The sequence below is a fragment of the Bubalus kerabau genome, chromosome 5 (genome assembly GCF_029407905.1).
Source record: "Bubalus kerabau isolate K-KA32 ecotype Philippines breed swamp buffalo chromosome 5, PCC_UOA_SB_1v2, whole genome shotgun sequence".
In the NCBI taxonomy this organism is placed as follows: domain Eukaryota; kingdom Metazoa; phylum Chordata; class Mammalia; order Artiodactyla; family Bovidae; genus Bubalus; species Bubalus kerabau.
Window position 1 is genome coordinate 46,897,942 of NC_073628.1, and position 17,554 is coordinate 46,915,495.

The following is a 17,554-nucleotide window of genomic DNA, read 5'->3' on the forward strand; positions in this document are numbered from 1 at the left end:
TACAGCTCCATCCACCAGAACATCGACAAAAGCTTCCCTAACCAGGAAACCTTGACAAGCCACCTGTACAAACCCACACACAGCGAGGAAACGCCACAATAAAGAGAACTCCACAAACTGCCAGAATACAGAAAGGACACCCCAAACTCAGCAATTTAAACAAGATGAAGAGACAGAGGAATAGCCAGCAGATAAAGGAACAGGATAAATGCCCACCAAACCAAACCAAAGAGGAAGAGATAGGGAATCTACCTGATAAAGAATTCCGAATAATGATAGTGAAATTGATCCAAAATCTTGAAATTAAAATGGAATCACAGATAAATAGCCTGGAGGCAAGGATTGAGAAGATGCAAGAAAGGTTTAACAAGGACTTAGAAGAAATAAAAAAGAGTCAATATATAATGAATAATGCAATAAGTGAAATTAAAAACACTCTGGAGGCAACAAATAGTAGAATAACAGAGGCAGAAGATAGGATTAGTGAATTAGAAGATAGAATGGTAGAAATAAATGAATCAGAGAGGATAAAAGAAAAACGAATTAAAAGAAATGAGGACAATCTCAGAGACCTCCAGGACAATATTAAACGCTACAACATTCGAATCATAGGGGTCCCAGAAGAAGAAGACAAAAAGAAAGACCATGAGAAAATACTTGAGGAGATAATAGTTGAAAACTTCCCTAAAATGGGGAAGGAAATAATCACCCAAGTCCAAGAAACCCAGAGAGTCCCAAATAGGATAAACCCAAGGCGAAACACCCCAAGACACATAGTAATCAAATTAACAAAGATCAAACACAAAGAACAAATATTAAAAGCAGCAAGGGAAAAACAACAAATAACACACAAGGGAATTCCCATAAGGATAACAGCTGATCTTTCAATAGAAACTCTTCAAGCCAGGAGGGAATGGCAAGACATACTTAAAATGATGAAAGAAAATAATCTACAGCCCAGATTATTGTACCCAGCAAGGATTTCATTCAAGTATGAAGGAGAAATCAAAAGCTTTTCAGACAAGCAAAAGCTGAGAGAATTCTGCACCACCAAACCAGCTCTCCAACAAATACTAAAGGATATTCTCTAGACAGGAAACACAAAAATTGTGTATAAATTCGAACCCAAAACAATAAAGTAAATGGCAACGGGGTCATACTTATCAGTAATTACCTTAAACGTAAATGGGTTGAATGCCCCAACCAAAAGACAAAGACTGGCTGAATGGATACAAAAACAAGACCCCTGCATATGTTGTCTACAAGAGACCCACCTCAAAACAGGGGACACATACAGACTGAAAGTGAAGGGCTGGAAAAAGATTTTCCATGCGAATAGGGACCAAAAGAAAGCAGGAGTAGCAATACTCATATCAGATAAAATAGACTTTAAAACAAAGACTGTGAAAAGAGACAAAGATGGTCACTACATAATGATCAAAGGATCAATCCAAGAAGAAGATATAACAATTATAAATATATATGCACCCAACACGGGAGCACCGCAGTATGTAAGACAAATGCTAACAAGTATGAAAGAAGAAATTAACAATAACACAATAATAGTGGGAGACTTTAATACCCCACTCACACCTATGGATAGATCAACTAAACAGAAAATTAACAAGGAAACACAAACTTTAAACGATACAATAGACCAGTTAGACCTAATTGATATCTATAGGACATTTCATCCCAAAACAATGAATTTCACCTTCTTCTCAAGTGCACATGGAACCTTCTCCAGGATAGATCACATCCTGGGCCATAAAGCTAGCCTTGGTAAATTCAAAAAAATAGAAATCATTCCAAGCATCTTTTCTGACCACAATGCAGTAAGATTAGATCTCAATTACAGGAGAAAAACTATTAAAAAATCCAACATATGGAGGCTGAACAACACGCTGCTGAATAACCAACAAATCACAGAAGAAATCAAAAAAGAAATCAAAATTTGCATAGAAACGAATGAAAATGAAAACACAACAACCCAAAACCTGTGGGACACGGTAAAAGCAGTCCTAAGGGGAAAGTTCATAGCAATACAGGCACACCTCAAGAAACAAGAAAAAAGTCAAATAAACAACCTAACTCTACACCTAAAGCAACTAGAAAAGGAAGAAATGAAAAACCCCAGGGTTAGTAGAAGGAAAGAAATCTTAAAAATTAGAGCAGAAATAAATGCAAAAGAAACAAAAGAGACCATAGCAAAAATCAACAAAACCAAAAGCTGGTTCTTTGAAAGGATAAATAAAATTGACAAACCATTAGCCAGACTCATCAAGAAACAAAGGGAGAAAAATCAAATCAATAAAATTAGAAATGAAAATGGAGAGATCACAACAGACAACACAGAAATACAAAGGATCATAAGAGAGTACTATCAACAATTATATGCCAATAAAATGGACAACGTGGAAGAAATGGACAAATTCTTAGAAAAGTACAACTTTCCAAAACTCGATCAGGAAGAAATAGAAAATCTTAACAGACCCATCACAAGCACGGAAATTGAAACTGTAATCAAAAATCTTCCAGCAAACAAAAGCCCAGGTCCAGACGGCTTCACAGCTGAATTCTACCAAAAATTTAGAGAAGAGCTAACACCTATCCTGCTCAAACTCTTCCAGAAAATTGCAGAGGATGGTAAACTTCCAAACTCATTCTATGAGGCCACCATCACCCTAATACCAAAACCTGACAAAGATCCCACAAAAAAAGAAAACTACAGGCCAATATCACTGATGAACATAGATGCAAAAATCCTTAACAAAATTCTAGCAATCAGAATCCAACAACACATTAAAAAGATCATACACCATGACCAAGTGGGCTTTATCCCAGGGATGCAAGGATTCTTCAATATCCGCAAATCAATCAATGTAATACACCACATTAACAAATTGAAAAATAAAAACCATATGATTATCTCAATAGATGCAGAGAAAGCCTTTGACAAAATTCAACATCCATTTATGATCAAAACTCTCCAGAAAGCAGGAATAGAAGGAACCTACCTCAACATAATCAAAGCTATATATGACAAACCCACAGCAAACATTATCCTCAATGGTGAAAAATTGAAAGCATTTCCTCTAAAGTCAGGAACAAGACAAGGGTGCCCACTTTCACCATTACTATTCAACATAGTTTTGGAAGTTTTGGCCACAGCAATCAGAGCAGAAAAAGAAATAAAAGGAATCCAAATTGGAAAAGAAGAAGTAAAGCTCTCACTGTTTGCAGACGACATGATCCTCTACATAGAAAACCCTAAAGACTCCACCAGAAAATTACTAGAACTAATCAATGACTAGAGTAAAGTTGCAGGATATAAAATCAACACACAGAAATCACTTGCATTCCTATACACTAATAATGAGAAAACAGAAAGAGAAATTAAGGAAACAATTCCATTCACCATTGCAACGGAAAGAATAAAATACTTAGGAATATATCTACCTAAAGAATCTAAAGACCTATATATAGAAAACTATAAAACACTGGTGAAAGAAATCAAAGAGGACACTAACAGATGGAGAAATATACCATGTTCATGGATTGGAAGAATCAATGTAGTGAAAATGAGTATACTACCCAAAGCAATCTATAGATTCAATGCAATCCCTATCAAGCTACCAACAGCATTCTTCACAGAGCTAGAACAAATAATTTCACAATTTGTATGGAAAAACAAAAAACCTCGAATAGCCAAAGCGATCTTGAGAAAGAAGAATGGAACTGGAGGAATCAACCTACCTGACTTCAGGCTCTACTACAAAGCCACAGTTATCAAGACAGTATGGTACTGGCACAAAGACAGAAATATAGATCAATGGAACAAAATAGAAAGCCCAGAGATAAATCCACGCACATATGGACACCTTATCTTCGACAAAGGAGGCAAGAATATACAATGGATTAAAGACAATCTCTTTAACAAGTGGTGCTGGGAACTCTGGTCAACCACTTGTAAAAGAATGAAACTAGAACACTTTCTAACACCATACACAAAAATAAACTCAAAATGGATTAAAGATCTAAACGTAAGACCAGAAACTATAAAACTCCTAGAGGAGAACATAGGCAAAACACTCTCTGACATACATCACAGCAGGATCCTCTATGACCCACCTCCCAGAATATTGGAAATAAAAGCAAAAATAAACAAATGGGACCTAATTAACCTTAAAAGCTTCTGCACATCAAAGGAAACTATTAGCAAGGTGAAAAGACAGCCTTCAGAATGGGAGAAGATAATAGCAAATGAAGCAACTGACAAACAACTAATCTCGAGAATATACAAGCAACTCCTACAGCTCAACTCCAGAAAAATAAATGACCCAATCAAAAAATGGGCCAAAGAACTAAATAGACATTTCTCCAAAGAAGACATAAAGATGGCTAACAAACACATGAAAAGATGCTCAACATCACTCATTATCAGAGAAATGCAAATCAAAACCACTATGAGGTACCATTTCACGCCAGTCAGAATGGCTGCAATCCAAAAGTCTACAAGTAATAAATGCTGGAGAGGGTGTGGAGAAAAGGGAACCCTCTTACACTGTTGGTGGGAATGCAAACTAGTGCAGCCACTATGGAGAACAGTGTGGAGATTCCTTAAAAAACTGGAAATAGACATGCCTTATGATCCAGCAATCCCACTGCTGGGCATACACACTGAGAAAACCAGAAGGGAAAGAGACACGAGTACCCCAATGTTCATCGCAGCACTGTTTATAATAGCCAGGACATGGAAGCAACCTAGATGTCCATCAGCAGATGAATGGATAAGAAAGCTGTGGTACATATACACAATGGAGTATTATTCAGCCATTAAAAAGAATACATTTGAATCAGTTCTAATGAGGTGGATGAAACTGGAGCCTATTATACAGAGTGAAGTAAGCCAGAAAGAAAAACACCAATACAGTATACTAACGCATATATATGGAATTTAGAAAGATGGTAACAATAACCCTGTGTACGAGACAGCAAAAGAGACACTGATGTATAGAACAGTCTTATGGACTCTGTGGGAGAGGGAGAGGGTGGGAAGATTTGGGAGAATGGCATTGAAACATGTAAATATCATGTATGAAATGAGTTGCCAGTCCAGGTTCGATGCACGATACTGGATGCTTGGGGCTGGTGCACTGGGACGACCCAGAGGGATGGAATGGGGAGGGAGGAGGGAGGAGGGTTCAGGATGGGGAACACATGTATACCTGTGGCGGATTCATTTTGATATTTGGCAAATCTAATACAGTTATGTAAAGTTTAAAAATAAAATAAAATTAAAAAAAAAAAAAAAAAAAAAAAAGAAGATAATGGGATTCTTTTGCTTTTTCTATGATCCAATGGGTGTTGGCAATATGATATCTGGTTCCTCTGCCTTTTCTAAATTCAGTTTGAATATCTGCAAGTTCTCAGTTCACATACTGTTGAAGTGTAACTTGCAGAGTTTTGAGGATTACTTTGCTAGCATGTGAGATGAGTGCTATTGTGTGGTAATTTGAACATTCTCTGGCATTGCCTTTCTTTGGGATTAGAATGAAAACTAACCTTTTCCAGTCCTGTGGCCACTGCTGAGTTTTCCAAATTTTCTGGCATAATGAGTGCAGCACTTTATAACATTATTATTAAATCACAGAAGTGGCTATTTGAGGCAGTGTTTGGAGTCAAAACATTGACTTTAGTTTCAGTGAAATAAAAAGCACTGAGAACAACAACACAAAAACTTTCTAAAATTTTTGTGTTTAATGAAAGTACTGAATTTCTAAATGTGGAAGAAAAAAAGTAGATAACACTTAAGGATGAAATCAGTGGGAATATGAGACCTGATTTATTAATTGTCACTCTAGAGTTATATGACCATGTGGAAGAAGATGAACCAAACTCAATATTGGAAGGTGTTTCACGTAGTCTACTATGGAGAGAAACATCATTTAGATAAAATAGAGGAAAGCAAGGAGATTTTTCAGGTCAAAGAAAGTCAATACAATATGGACCTAAAGCAGAAATTTTAAGGCAGATATATGAGGAGCTCAAGGAATTGTGCCATAAGCCAGACATGGAGCTGATCGAGGTAAGGACCGAGGCCTGGAGAGTCATGGTGTTCCCTGGATAATACTCACCTCTCCTTTGTCTTTCATCATGTGTTTTAAATCATGCTTTCTATTGCTGTGTTCAGAGTTTTATCTGTCCGGGAAATGCTAATGACAAAGGACCATTCTTGCCATACCCAAGAATTGCAAAGCTTCATGGGAAAGTAGGTAAAAGAAATCCTAGAGAATCCTTCTTAAATACTCCTAATATTCAATTTCTGAAAAACTGCCACAGAGCAGCATGCTTGAAGATGTACCAGTTGGCATATGGACCTGGCAATAATGAGAAACTGGGAATCCCTGCAACTCATTTCCCTTTCTGTTTCTGTGTGCATGATACTGTGCTGAAATGTGGATTCACTTACCCTTGGAAACAAGAAACTATGTCTCTGCTCTGAATGCTGTGAAATACACTAAGACATTTTTTCTGTTTCTCTCTTTACAGCATTATGAATACATGTGGAAAAGGTAAGCTTGCCCACCACATTTTCAAGTTTGATAATTGTAACTGTGATTAGTCAGTTGGCACTGAAATGAGAGCATGAATTATCAGGACACTATAACCTCTTTCAGGATATATTTAGATTTCTTTTTCTCCAAAGATAGAGTTTTGCATGTTGTTTTACCCGAGGTGGAGCTGGGCAAGGGAATTACTTGCAGAATTTTGTGCAAAGATCACATAAGGACAGCTACCATTGCTGATTTTAAGTTTTAGAAAAAAAAAAAAAAAACCACAGAGGGAATGTACCCAAAGTCATGAAAGGATTATGTGCAGGAAATAAGGGTTGATAGAAACCTAACAGAATCAGAGAGAGAATGGGCCAACAGAGGATCATCTGGGTGCAGAGTTTCCATGTGCAGCACATGGGGAGGTGAAAACGAAAGACTCTATGATGCCCTCAGGAAAACTGAGTCCCAAGAATTGGAATTGCTACCCAAGCCAAGCTCCTCAACCACTAGCTGTGGTTGTACAGACACTGAGCATTTCTGTGGTGATGTGAGTGGATTAAAAGTCAGAGTGCCCCTCTTGAATGTCCTTCATTTCAAGTCATTTTCCATAGCCCTGAGATTGGCTGCAGGAAACCAGATACTGTCATGACTGATTTGAACTTAATGCTATGATTGCTGTGTTAGCCCTGGGATAGATGAGATAGAATATTATTTGATCTTGATAACATAAATCCTCTAGTTTGAGGGATTACTTTCATGGGACCGGAACCTAAGTTTGAGGATTGAAGTGAAGCCTTTTCAGGGTCATGCAGCCAGAATTACTGTGATTAAAATTTGAGCTCCAGAAGAGTAATGAAGTGTCCTTTCTTGCAGGGGTGAGTCAGTGAAGCTGCACCTGCCCTGGCCTGTAGTCCGACAACTTAGTGCATGGCCCATCCCTGGACTCATAGACTGGCTCAACCAATTCCAAGGTAACAGGCAGCCCTCTGGTGGGGGTGGGATACAATGGCCTCTGTTTCTGTCCTATGGGTTACCTTTCCCCACTGTCCAGTCTGTGGACTATGCTGGAAATTTTAATATCCACACTTACCCTTATAGGAGAATAATGTATGGAGTAAAACTAAATGGCATCTGGGAAAAAAAAAAAAACATTTATAATGAGTGGTAGTAAGCTATCTAGAGGGTAAACAATAGGAAAACATAGTGGATGGTCTGTAGCGGGCTGAGGTACATTATTGACTGTTTAAAAGTAACATGTAACTCTGCATGTACATTCAGTACATATCAAGTTTTACAGAATGAATGTTATATTTGGTTTTGAGATGCTTAGAAAATTTTAACTTGGTTTATAAAATGCTTTGTAATAAATACAAAATATTAATCCTCTATATGGTCAAATTTATTACAAACATAAAAGGAAATTTTATACACAGTTTACACAAAACATTGGCAAAGTAAGCTGACAATTTCTTTCATTAGATTTATCCCTTTTCGCTTTAAGGTATGCTGGCATAAAATTCTCACAAAGAAACTACTTCAAAAAATAAGACATTTTGCTTTCATTTTAACTTTGCATGCTTTAGTAAAAAATCTTGTCAGGAAAAGTGAAAACAGTTTAGGAGTTATTACTATTATTGGTATTACTGTGCATTTTCTGAGGAGAAGGGTGAGGTATATTGGTTTCTGATAGTGAACTTTTTAATTAATTGACAATTTCAAATGTAGAAATTGTAGAAGTGATGGCCAAGAGGTAGCAGTAGGTCTCATAGATACAAATCATTTCTCCCATTTGGTCTGGCTTGAATCTTATGGAGACAGACCTGTAGATCTTGGACTGCAAAAGATTTCTCAAGCTCGCCTTGCTGTCTTGATTCCAATTCTAGCCACAAGTTAGGAAACCTAGACACTCTACAAAGCCAATGTCCATCGTGAATTTATAACACTAGTTGCTAAGATAATTTTTTCCCTTCTTCCTGCAGTGTCATTGCACTGGATAATGAAAGAGTCACTCCTCGTGTCCCTGTGTTTGAAGATCTGAGATGTCTGCTGGCTGGTCCTGATGGTCCTGGTGTCAACAACACTTCACCAAGATCTAAATATTTTCTTGCCTGGGGAGCCGAGTCGTTCACTTCTGATCAATGCTACTGGGAGGTGGATGTGGCGGGCTATTGCAACTGGGCCATTGGATTTTGTAATGATTGTTGGGAACGGTTCTTGACTCAGAGGGAGTTTTTCTACTTCTTTGTATCAGAGAGAACAATCAGTGCAGTTTCTTTACCGCCTCCCCACTGTCACCTCAATATGTCAAAAAGCCTCTGGGTTGGGTGCGGGTGTTCCTGGATTTTGACGGTGGTGCCGTGAGCTTCGTGAATGTGGCCAATAGTTCTCTCATTTGCAGTTTCCTCTTCTGCTCCTTTTCCTCTCCTCGCAGACCTTTTCTATGCTCTGGACACTCTTGATCAAGGACAATGTAGAAATCTGAAAACAGGTATCAGAAATGTAAATAATTGACATCACTAGTTTAATGTCTGCTTGATTTTCTGTAACTTTGCCTTCCTTTATGAAGCATATTGATTGATTTGTTTAAGGGTTGACATGTTAAATGCATGGGCTTCCTGGATGGCTCAGCCATAAAGAATCCTCCTGCCAAGCAGCAGACTTGGGTTTACTCCCTGGTCAGGAAGATCCCCCGGAGTAGGAGATGGCAACCCACTCCAGTATTCCTGCCTGGAAAAAATCCCATGGACAGAGGAGTCTGACCGCTACAGCCCATGGGGTCACAAAGAGTTGGACATGACTGAATGACTAAGCATGTGTCAACTGTATAAAGTTGTATAAAATGTTAAATAAAACTCTCTTTGAATACTGTGCAATTTTTATTCTATGTCTTCTCTGTTAATTTCCAAGGTAGTTGGATGCCAAAGAACTCCTGGCTCTGTTTACCCAGTTAGTGGGTTAAAGCAAGATTTGGAATTCTCTTATCTCTTTTATGCATATACCTCATCAAACCTCAGTTTTAAAACCTCTTTTTTCATGATGTAATTTGTAAAGCTATTGGACTAAATGAGGACATCCTGTTGGGTAGACTCAGCATATCTTGTGCTTTTTTTCTGTAAAACTCACAATCTAATATTGGCTGACCCATCTAGCTTAGGAGGTTTATGTCTGCCATATGTACAGATAAATCCCAAGTAACAAAACCAACCTGCTTGAAATATAACTGTTTCAATAAATAGCTATACAAAGTCATAATGAAAAATATGCTCCACCACTGTTAAAAAGCTTATAAAGTATAACCAACATCACAAGGAAAAACAATAATATTATTTAACAAAAATGTTGAATGGGCTACCTATAACATTCATAAGCTCAAGAAATCACAGACACACTAAATATAAATGCATACATATCTTAACAGAATGACATAGAGAAAATAAGATTTCATACCTTTTAAAGTTCAGAAATTTTAATTGAGGAGAGACATCAAATCACAGAAATCTTGAAATTTAAAGATTGAAATTTACCAGAATAAACAGCAAAACTTTTTGTTGAGTGTAATAAAGAATACTTCAGTTCAGTCGCTCACCTGTGTCTGACTCTTTGCGACCCCATGAATCTCAGCACCTGAGGTTTCCCTCTCCATCACCCACTCCCGGTTTCCACCGAAATCCATGTCCATCGAGTACGTGATGCCATCCAACTATCTCATCCTCTGTCGTCCCCTTCTCCTCCTGCCCTCAATCTTTCCCAGCATCAGGGTCTTTTCCAATGAGTCAGCTCTTCCCATCAGGTGGCCTAAGTATTGGAGTTTCAGCCTCAACATCAGTCCTTCCAGTGAACACCAAGGACTGATCTCCTTTAGGAAGGACTGGTTGGATTTCCTTGCAGTCTAAGGGACTCTCAAGAGTCTTCTCCAACACCACAGTTCAAAAGCATCACAGTCTAACTCTCACATCCATACATGACCACAGGAAAAGCCATAGCCTTGACTAGACGAACATTTGTTGGCAAAGTAATGTCTCTGCTTTTGAATATGCTATCCAGGTTGGTCATAACTTTCCTTCCAAGGAGTAAGCGTCTTTTAATTTCATTGCTGCAATCACCATCTGCAATGATTTGGAGCCCAGAAAAATAAAGTCTGACACTGTTTCCACTGTTTCCCCATCTATTTCCCATGAGGTGATGGGACCGGATGCCATGATCTTCGTTTTCTGAATGTTGAGCTTTAAGCCAACTTTTTCACTCTCCACTTTCACTTTCATCAAGAGGCTTTTGAGTTCCTCTTCACTTTCTGCCATAAGGGTGGTGTCATCTGCATATCTGAGGTTATTGATATTTCTCCCGGCAATCTTGATTCCAGCTTGTGCTTCTTCCAGCCCAGCGTTTCTCATGATGTACTCTGCATATAAGTTAAATAAGCAGGGGGACAATATACAGCCTTGACAGACTCCTTTTCCTATTTGGAACCAGGCTGTTGTTTCATGTCCACTTCTAACTGTTGCTTCCTGACCTGCATACAAATCTTTCAAGAGGCAGATCAGGTGGTCTGGTATTCCCATCTCTTTCAGAATTTTCCACAGTTTATTGTGATCCACACAGTCAAAGGCTTTGGCATAGTCAATAATGCAGAAATAGATGCTTTTCTGGAGGTCTCTTGCTTTTTCCATGATCCAGCAGATGCTGGCAATTTGATCTCTGGTTTCTCTGCCTTTTGTAAAACCAGCTTGAACATCAGGAAGTTCACGGTTCACATATTGCTGAAGCCTAGCTTGGAGAATTTTGAGCATTACTTTACTAGCATGTGAGATGAGTGCAATTGTGAGGTAGTTTGAGCATTCTTTGGCATTGCCTTTCTCTGGGATTGGAATGAAAACTGACCTTTTCCAGTCCTGTGGCCACTGCTGAGTTTTCCAAATTTGCTGGTATATTGAGTGCAACACTTTCACAGCATCATCTTTCAGGATTTGAAATATCTCAACTGGAATTCCATCACCTCCACTAGCTTTGTTCTTAGTGATGCTTTCTAAGGCCCACTTGACTTCACATTCCAGGATGTCTGGCTCTAGGTCAATGATCACACCATCGTGATTATCTGGGTCATGAATATCTTTTTTGTACAGTTCTTCTGTGTATTCTTGCCATCTCTTCTTAATATCTTCTGCTTCTGTTAGGACCATACCATTTTGGTCCTTTATCAAGCCCATCTTTGCATGAAAGTTTCCCTTGATATCTCTGATTTTCTTGAAGAGATCTCTAGTCTTTCCCATTCTGTTGTTTTCCTCTATTTCTTTGCATTGATCGCGGAAGGAGGCTTTCTTATCTCTTCTTGCTATTCTTTGGAGCTCTGCATTCAGATGCTTATATCTTTCCCTTTGCTTTTTGCTTCTCTTCTTTTCACAGCTATTTGTAAGGCCTCCCCAGACAGCCATTTTGCTTTTTTGCATTTCTTTTCCATGGGGATGGTCTTGATCCCTGTCTCCTGTACAATGTCACGAACCTCATTCCATAGTTCATCAGGCACTCTATCTATCAGATCTAGGCCCTTAAATCTATTTCTCACTTCCACTGTATAATCATAAGGGATTTGATTTAGGTCATACCTGAATGGTCTAGTGGTTTTCCCTACTTTCTTCAATTTAAGTCTGAATTTGGCAATAAGGAGTTCATGATCTGAGCCACAGTCAGCTCCTGGTCTTGTTTTTGCTGACTGTATAGAGCTTCTCCATCTTTGGCTACAAAGAATATAATCAATCTGATTTGCTGTTGACCATCTGGTGATGTCCATGTGTAGAGTCTTCTCTTGTGTTATTGGAAGAGGGTGTTTTCTATGACCAGTGCATTTTCTTGGCAAAACTCTATTAGTCTTTGCCCTGCTTCATTCCATATTCCAAGGCCAAATTTGCCTGTTACTCCAGGTGTTTCTTGACTTCCTACTTTTGCATTCCAGTCCCCTATATTGAAAAGGACATCTTTTTTGGGTGTTAGTTCTAAAAGGTCTTGTAGGTCTTCATAGAACCATTCAACTTCAGCTTCTTCAGCATTACTGGTTGGGGCATAGATTTGGATTACTGTGATATTGAATGGTTTGCCTTGGAAATGAGCAGAGATCATTCTGTCTTTTTTGAGATTGTATCCAAGTACTGCATTTCAGACTCTTTTGTTGACTGTGATGGCTACTCTATTTCTTCTGAGGGATTCCTGCCCACAGTAGTAGATATAATGGTCATCTGAGTTAAATTCACCCATTCCAGTCCATTTTAGTTCGCCGACTCCTAGAATGTCGATATTCACTCTTGCCATCTCTTGTTTGACCACTTCCAATTTGCCTTGATTCATGGACCTGACATTCCAGGTTCCTATGCAATATTGCTCTTTACAGCATCAGACCTTGCTTCTATCACCAGTCACATCCACAGCTGGGTATTATTTTTGCTTTGGCTCCATCCCTTCATTCTTTCTGGAGTTATTTCTCCACTGATCTCCAGTAGCATATTGGGCACCTACCGACCTGGGGAGTTCCTCTTTCAGTATCCTATCATTTTGCCTTTTCATACTGTTCATGGGGTTCTCAAGGCAAGAATACTGAAGTGGTTTGCCATTCCCTTCTCCAGTGGACCACATTCTGTCAGATCTCTCCACCATGACCCGCCCATATTGGGTTGCCCCACGGGCATGGCTTAGTTTCATCAAGTTAGACAAGGCTGTGGTCCTAGTGTGTTTAGATTAACTAGTTTTCTGTGAGTATGGTTTTAGTGTGTTTGCCCTCTGATGCCCTCTTGCAACACCTACCATCTTTCTTGGGTTTCTCTTACCTTGGGCATGGGGTATCTTTTCATGGCTGCTCCAGCAAAGCACAGCCTCTGCTCCTTACCTTGGATAAGGGGTATCTCCTCACCGCCGCCTTTCCTGACCTTCAACGTGGGATAGCTCCTCTAGGCCCTCCAACACGACAATTCAAACACATCAATTCTTCAGCACTCAGCTTTCTTCACAGTCCAACTCTCACATGCATACATAACTACTGGAAAAACAATAGCCTTGACTAGATGGATCATTGTTGGCAAAGTTATGTCTCTGCTTTTCAATATGCTGCCTAGGTTGGTCATAACTTTCCTTCCAAGGAGTAAGTGTCTTTTAATTTCATTGCTGCAATTGCCATCTTCAGTGATTTTGGAGCCCAGAAAAATAAAGTCTGACACTGTTTCCACTGTTTCCCCATCTATCTGCCATGAAGTGATGGAACCAGATAATATGATCTTAGTTTTCTGAATATTGAGCTTTAAGCCAACAAGAAAAAGAAAATTGTATTTAAAATTCTTTTAGTTAATCCAATCTTCAGTTTCAAAATAATAGTACATTACTACCATGTGGTGTAATAGGAGTCATAAATACTACACTATCCAGCAAATCCATTTCTGAGGATTTAGTGAAGAAAACTAAAAGACTAACCTGAAAAGATACATGCACCCCAGTGTTCATTCTAGTGAATATAATTCTGTGTCCATTTATTGGAAGTTAGTCTGAGATGCAGGTGTATGTCTTGAAGGAGTCAAGGGGTAAACTGCTGCCTATGTTTCTAAGATTCAAACTCACAGGTTTCTTCTGGTGTCCAGGCTCATTTCCTCCAGGTAGCATCAACTGAAAGGCAGGTCTGGCTGCCCACTGCTTGAACGTCTACTCCAAAGGTAAGGTTGGTCTAAAGGAAAGTCCGCTTTACTTTGGAGACCAGCAATTGTCAGAGAGGTCCCACATGTCCAAATTCCCACTCCTCACTGATAATTTGAGGGTAAGGGTTTTTAAATAGGGAGTTTAGGGTGTGTAGGAGAAAAAAAAGGGCTCCACACAGAAACAGCGCCGTCAGGTCCAAAGTCATCTTGAAATTGGTCATGAGGTTGTCTGACTAGCATCATCTGATTGTTTTAAGTAGAGTTAATTTTCAAGTCTAGAGTCATTTATATTTTTCCAGTTTCTCTGAGGCCAGTTCTTGGAATTGTGCCACTTACGGCATGGACAGTCTGGTTGTCATGCAGTTACCTTCTGTCAGGTGGGGCTTCTAGTTTCTACAAAACTGGTCAAAGCATATGGCTCAAAATATTATGCATAGTGTTTGGAGAGGAATTAAAGGTTCTTGACTTTGCTTAATGACTAAATTATTATTATTTTATCTTGTTTGACTGCTTTTCCTTTGTATCTGGGTTTTCTCACTTCTTAGATTACATTTATTCTTTGACTAAAATTTTTCTACAGACAAAAGACAGGCTGAGGATGTTGGGGGTGGAGGGAGGAAGGAGCATAGGGTTCTGCTCTATTTCAGGGGTAGGTGAGAGAGGTAAGTACCTCTGAGAGTCAGGACAGTGGAGTCAGACAAGAGAAAAATTAGAAAGATTCTCTAAGAATTGTACTGGAGTGCAGCCCCGGCTGATCCAGGGAGTTCGAAGGGGAGATGGCTTCAGCGAACTGGATACAATAGTTTTCTTTAAATATTAATTAAAGATATAAAGAGTAATAGAATGAGGATAGCTCAGCAGGAAAATTCAGTGGAGAAAAGAGGCTGAGTAGCTTGGTTTACACGGAAAACCAATGTAACTTCAAGCCAAGAAGTTTGCACCACTTACGTAAGCCAAAGGCATCCTTCCATTCTCCCGTGGGAGAAGAGACACTGAGGCCTCCCCAGTCGGATCTTAGAAGCCCAGGCAAAATTAGTAAGCTTGGTGGGCCTCTGTGGTCCAGATGGAAACCCAGCCAGAGGTTGAGAGAAAGAATGACATGGGGAGACCAAGCTTCAGTGAGCAAGGCCCATAGCTTTATTTTCAACAGGGGTTTTAAACCATAAGTTGCACATAGAGGATAATAGGGGGTGTGAAATCATGCAAAGTCAGCAGTCTTTGATCCTTATCGAAACCAGGGTTTCTTTTCTGCAAACTTATCGTATACAAATGGTTTAGGTGATTTACATCATCTTCTGGCCAGAAGGCCTGTTAAAATGTTAACTCATTTTATGACTCTGACAAAGGTTTGTCAACCATAAGACTTATTTTCTCTAAGAGTAATTATTTTAAGGTTTGGCGCCATCCTCCGAAGGTGTTAGATAAAGTTGCATTCCTATAGGGCAGAGGTGCAGTGGGTTTACAACAAAGGAAAGAATTTATTACCTTAAGGGTCTAAAGTTGCTAACACCAAGGCCACTACTTATTTTTTCTACATACCAACTATATTAATACACTTCCAAGGATACAATACAGGGGATGTGGAAACTTGGCAGCAAGCATTGGCTCATCAATGAAATCTCTTACTAGTTTTGTTCTGACAGCTTCTAACTCTCTGAGAGGCTCTAAGCTATTTGAATATCTTAAGCTTCCCGTGCCTCTCGTGATTGGGAGACTAAACAATTGTATGCATAGCTGTAGGAGTCCAGGTAAACCTGTCAGGCAAGTTAGAGAGCCATCTTAGGGGTTTGGATTTAAACACTCCTATTATGCCCAGGAACTTTATTAACTGGAGCTGTAAGTTAACTCTTTTTCAGAGAGAGCAAAATGGTGGTGGGGTACAGCCCCCCGTAAAGTCAGCAGTGAGAGCACAAAGCAGTAAAGTAGGCAGACTCTGCTTTTGGGGGTAGATGCTCGAGAATATCCAGGGGGACTCCTGAGGCTCGATCCCACCTTTGTGTATGCCGAGCCTCCTTCCTCATGACCTTTGCCACCAGCGGAGTTCCTCACGCTGGCTCCCGGCAGAATTGTGCACATTTATCTGATGTTTGTGCAAGTATAATGCAATATGAGATAAAGATTTTGATGGAAACTTTTCAAGTGACTGTCTATCATTTGTAAATACATTGATACAAAAGAGAAACTCTTCAAGGAATCCTCTGCAGGGATGAGTCAGTGCTGCTGTCCGTGTGCCAACTGATGAACCCAAGACTTGGTCCAGAAGCCATCACTGGACGGACGGGCTGGCTCAGCCACTTTCAAGATGAGTTTGGCCCATTGGTGGAACCACACATTGGGGTCTTTCCATAATGGTTCTGTATTGTCAATCTTAACCTCTTTACCAATCTTCAATTTAAATATTTAAAGTCATATTTCTACGAAGATAATATGGACAAATCTACCTGAAAGTTGGTGAAATGATAATGGGATTCAAGCCTATTATATATATATTTTTGTATAATGAGAGAAGACTCTGAAAGAAGGGTCCCTTAAGACCTGGAATTATTCTTAGATATGTCAGTTGCTCACGTGCATGAGTCTCATGCATGCTCAGTCACTTCAGTCATGTCCAACTCTTTGCGATCCCATGGACTGTAGCCCAGCAGGCTCCTCTATCCATGGGAATCTCCATGTGAGAATGCTGCAGTGAGTTGCTTTGCCCTCCTGCCGGGGATCTTCCAGACCCAGTAATCGAACGTGTGCCTCCTCTGACTCCTCACTGCAGGCGGATTCTTTACCTCTGAGACACCAGGGAAGCCCAGAGTCACAGAGAACTATAAATTAATTCAGGACATTTGAATTACAAGTTAAATGCAAATAGAAATTATGATAGGGTACCTTACAGTTAAAAAAATTTCCCCTAAACATTCTTGGTAGTTAAATTTGTTAATTGGTTATGCCATTCACCGTCTCATCCTTCGTCGCCCCCTTCTTCTCCTGCCTTCATCTTTCCCAGCACTAGGGACTTTTCCAATGAGTTGTCTGTTTGAATCAGGTGGCCAAAGTACTGGAGCTTCAGCTTCAGCATTAGTCTTTCCAGTGAATATTCAGGACTGATTTCCTTTAGGATAGACTGGTTTGATCTCCTTGCATTTCAATGGAGGAAGTTTAGGCCTTAAAAATCGTGGTTCTCCAGGAGCTCACAAAATTTCCCAGGGTGCAGAAAGCCCTGTGATACCAAGGAATCCTGGCAGCTTCTGAAGGGACTGAACCCAGGAGGGAGGTGATCTCCTACCTGCCCAAGGCCAATCTGCCCACAGTGGTGCGGGGCCCCAGTAGACTTGGCCCTGG

The 17,554-nt window shown here is 39.6% G+C and overlaps 1 protein-coding gene across 3 annotated transcripts in view; it reads left to right on the plus strand.

Annotated features, from left to right (window-relative positions):
• Positions 1-17,554, plus strand: part of LOC129652703 (upstream-binding factor 1-like protein 1) — a 99,589-nt gene that overhangs the window by 46,178 nt on the left and 35,857 nt on the right. Inside the window, exons 4-6 of one of the 3 annotated variants that reach the window (XR_008714699.1) lie at positions 6,553-6,575; positions 7,431-7,528; positions 8,537-9,415. The exons of the other annotated variants lie outside the window; for them this stretch is intronic. The gene's annotated coding sequence lies outside the window, so the exon portion shown is untranslated. Of the gene's footprint in view, positions 1-6,552; positions 6,576-7,430; positions 7,529-8,536; positions 9,416-17,554 lie in introns of those variants that run through there. 3 annotated transcript variants of the gene reach the window in all.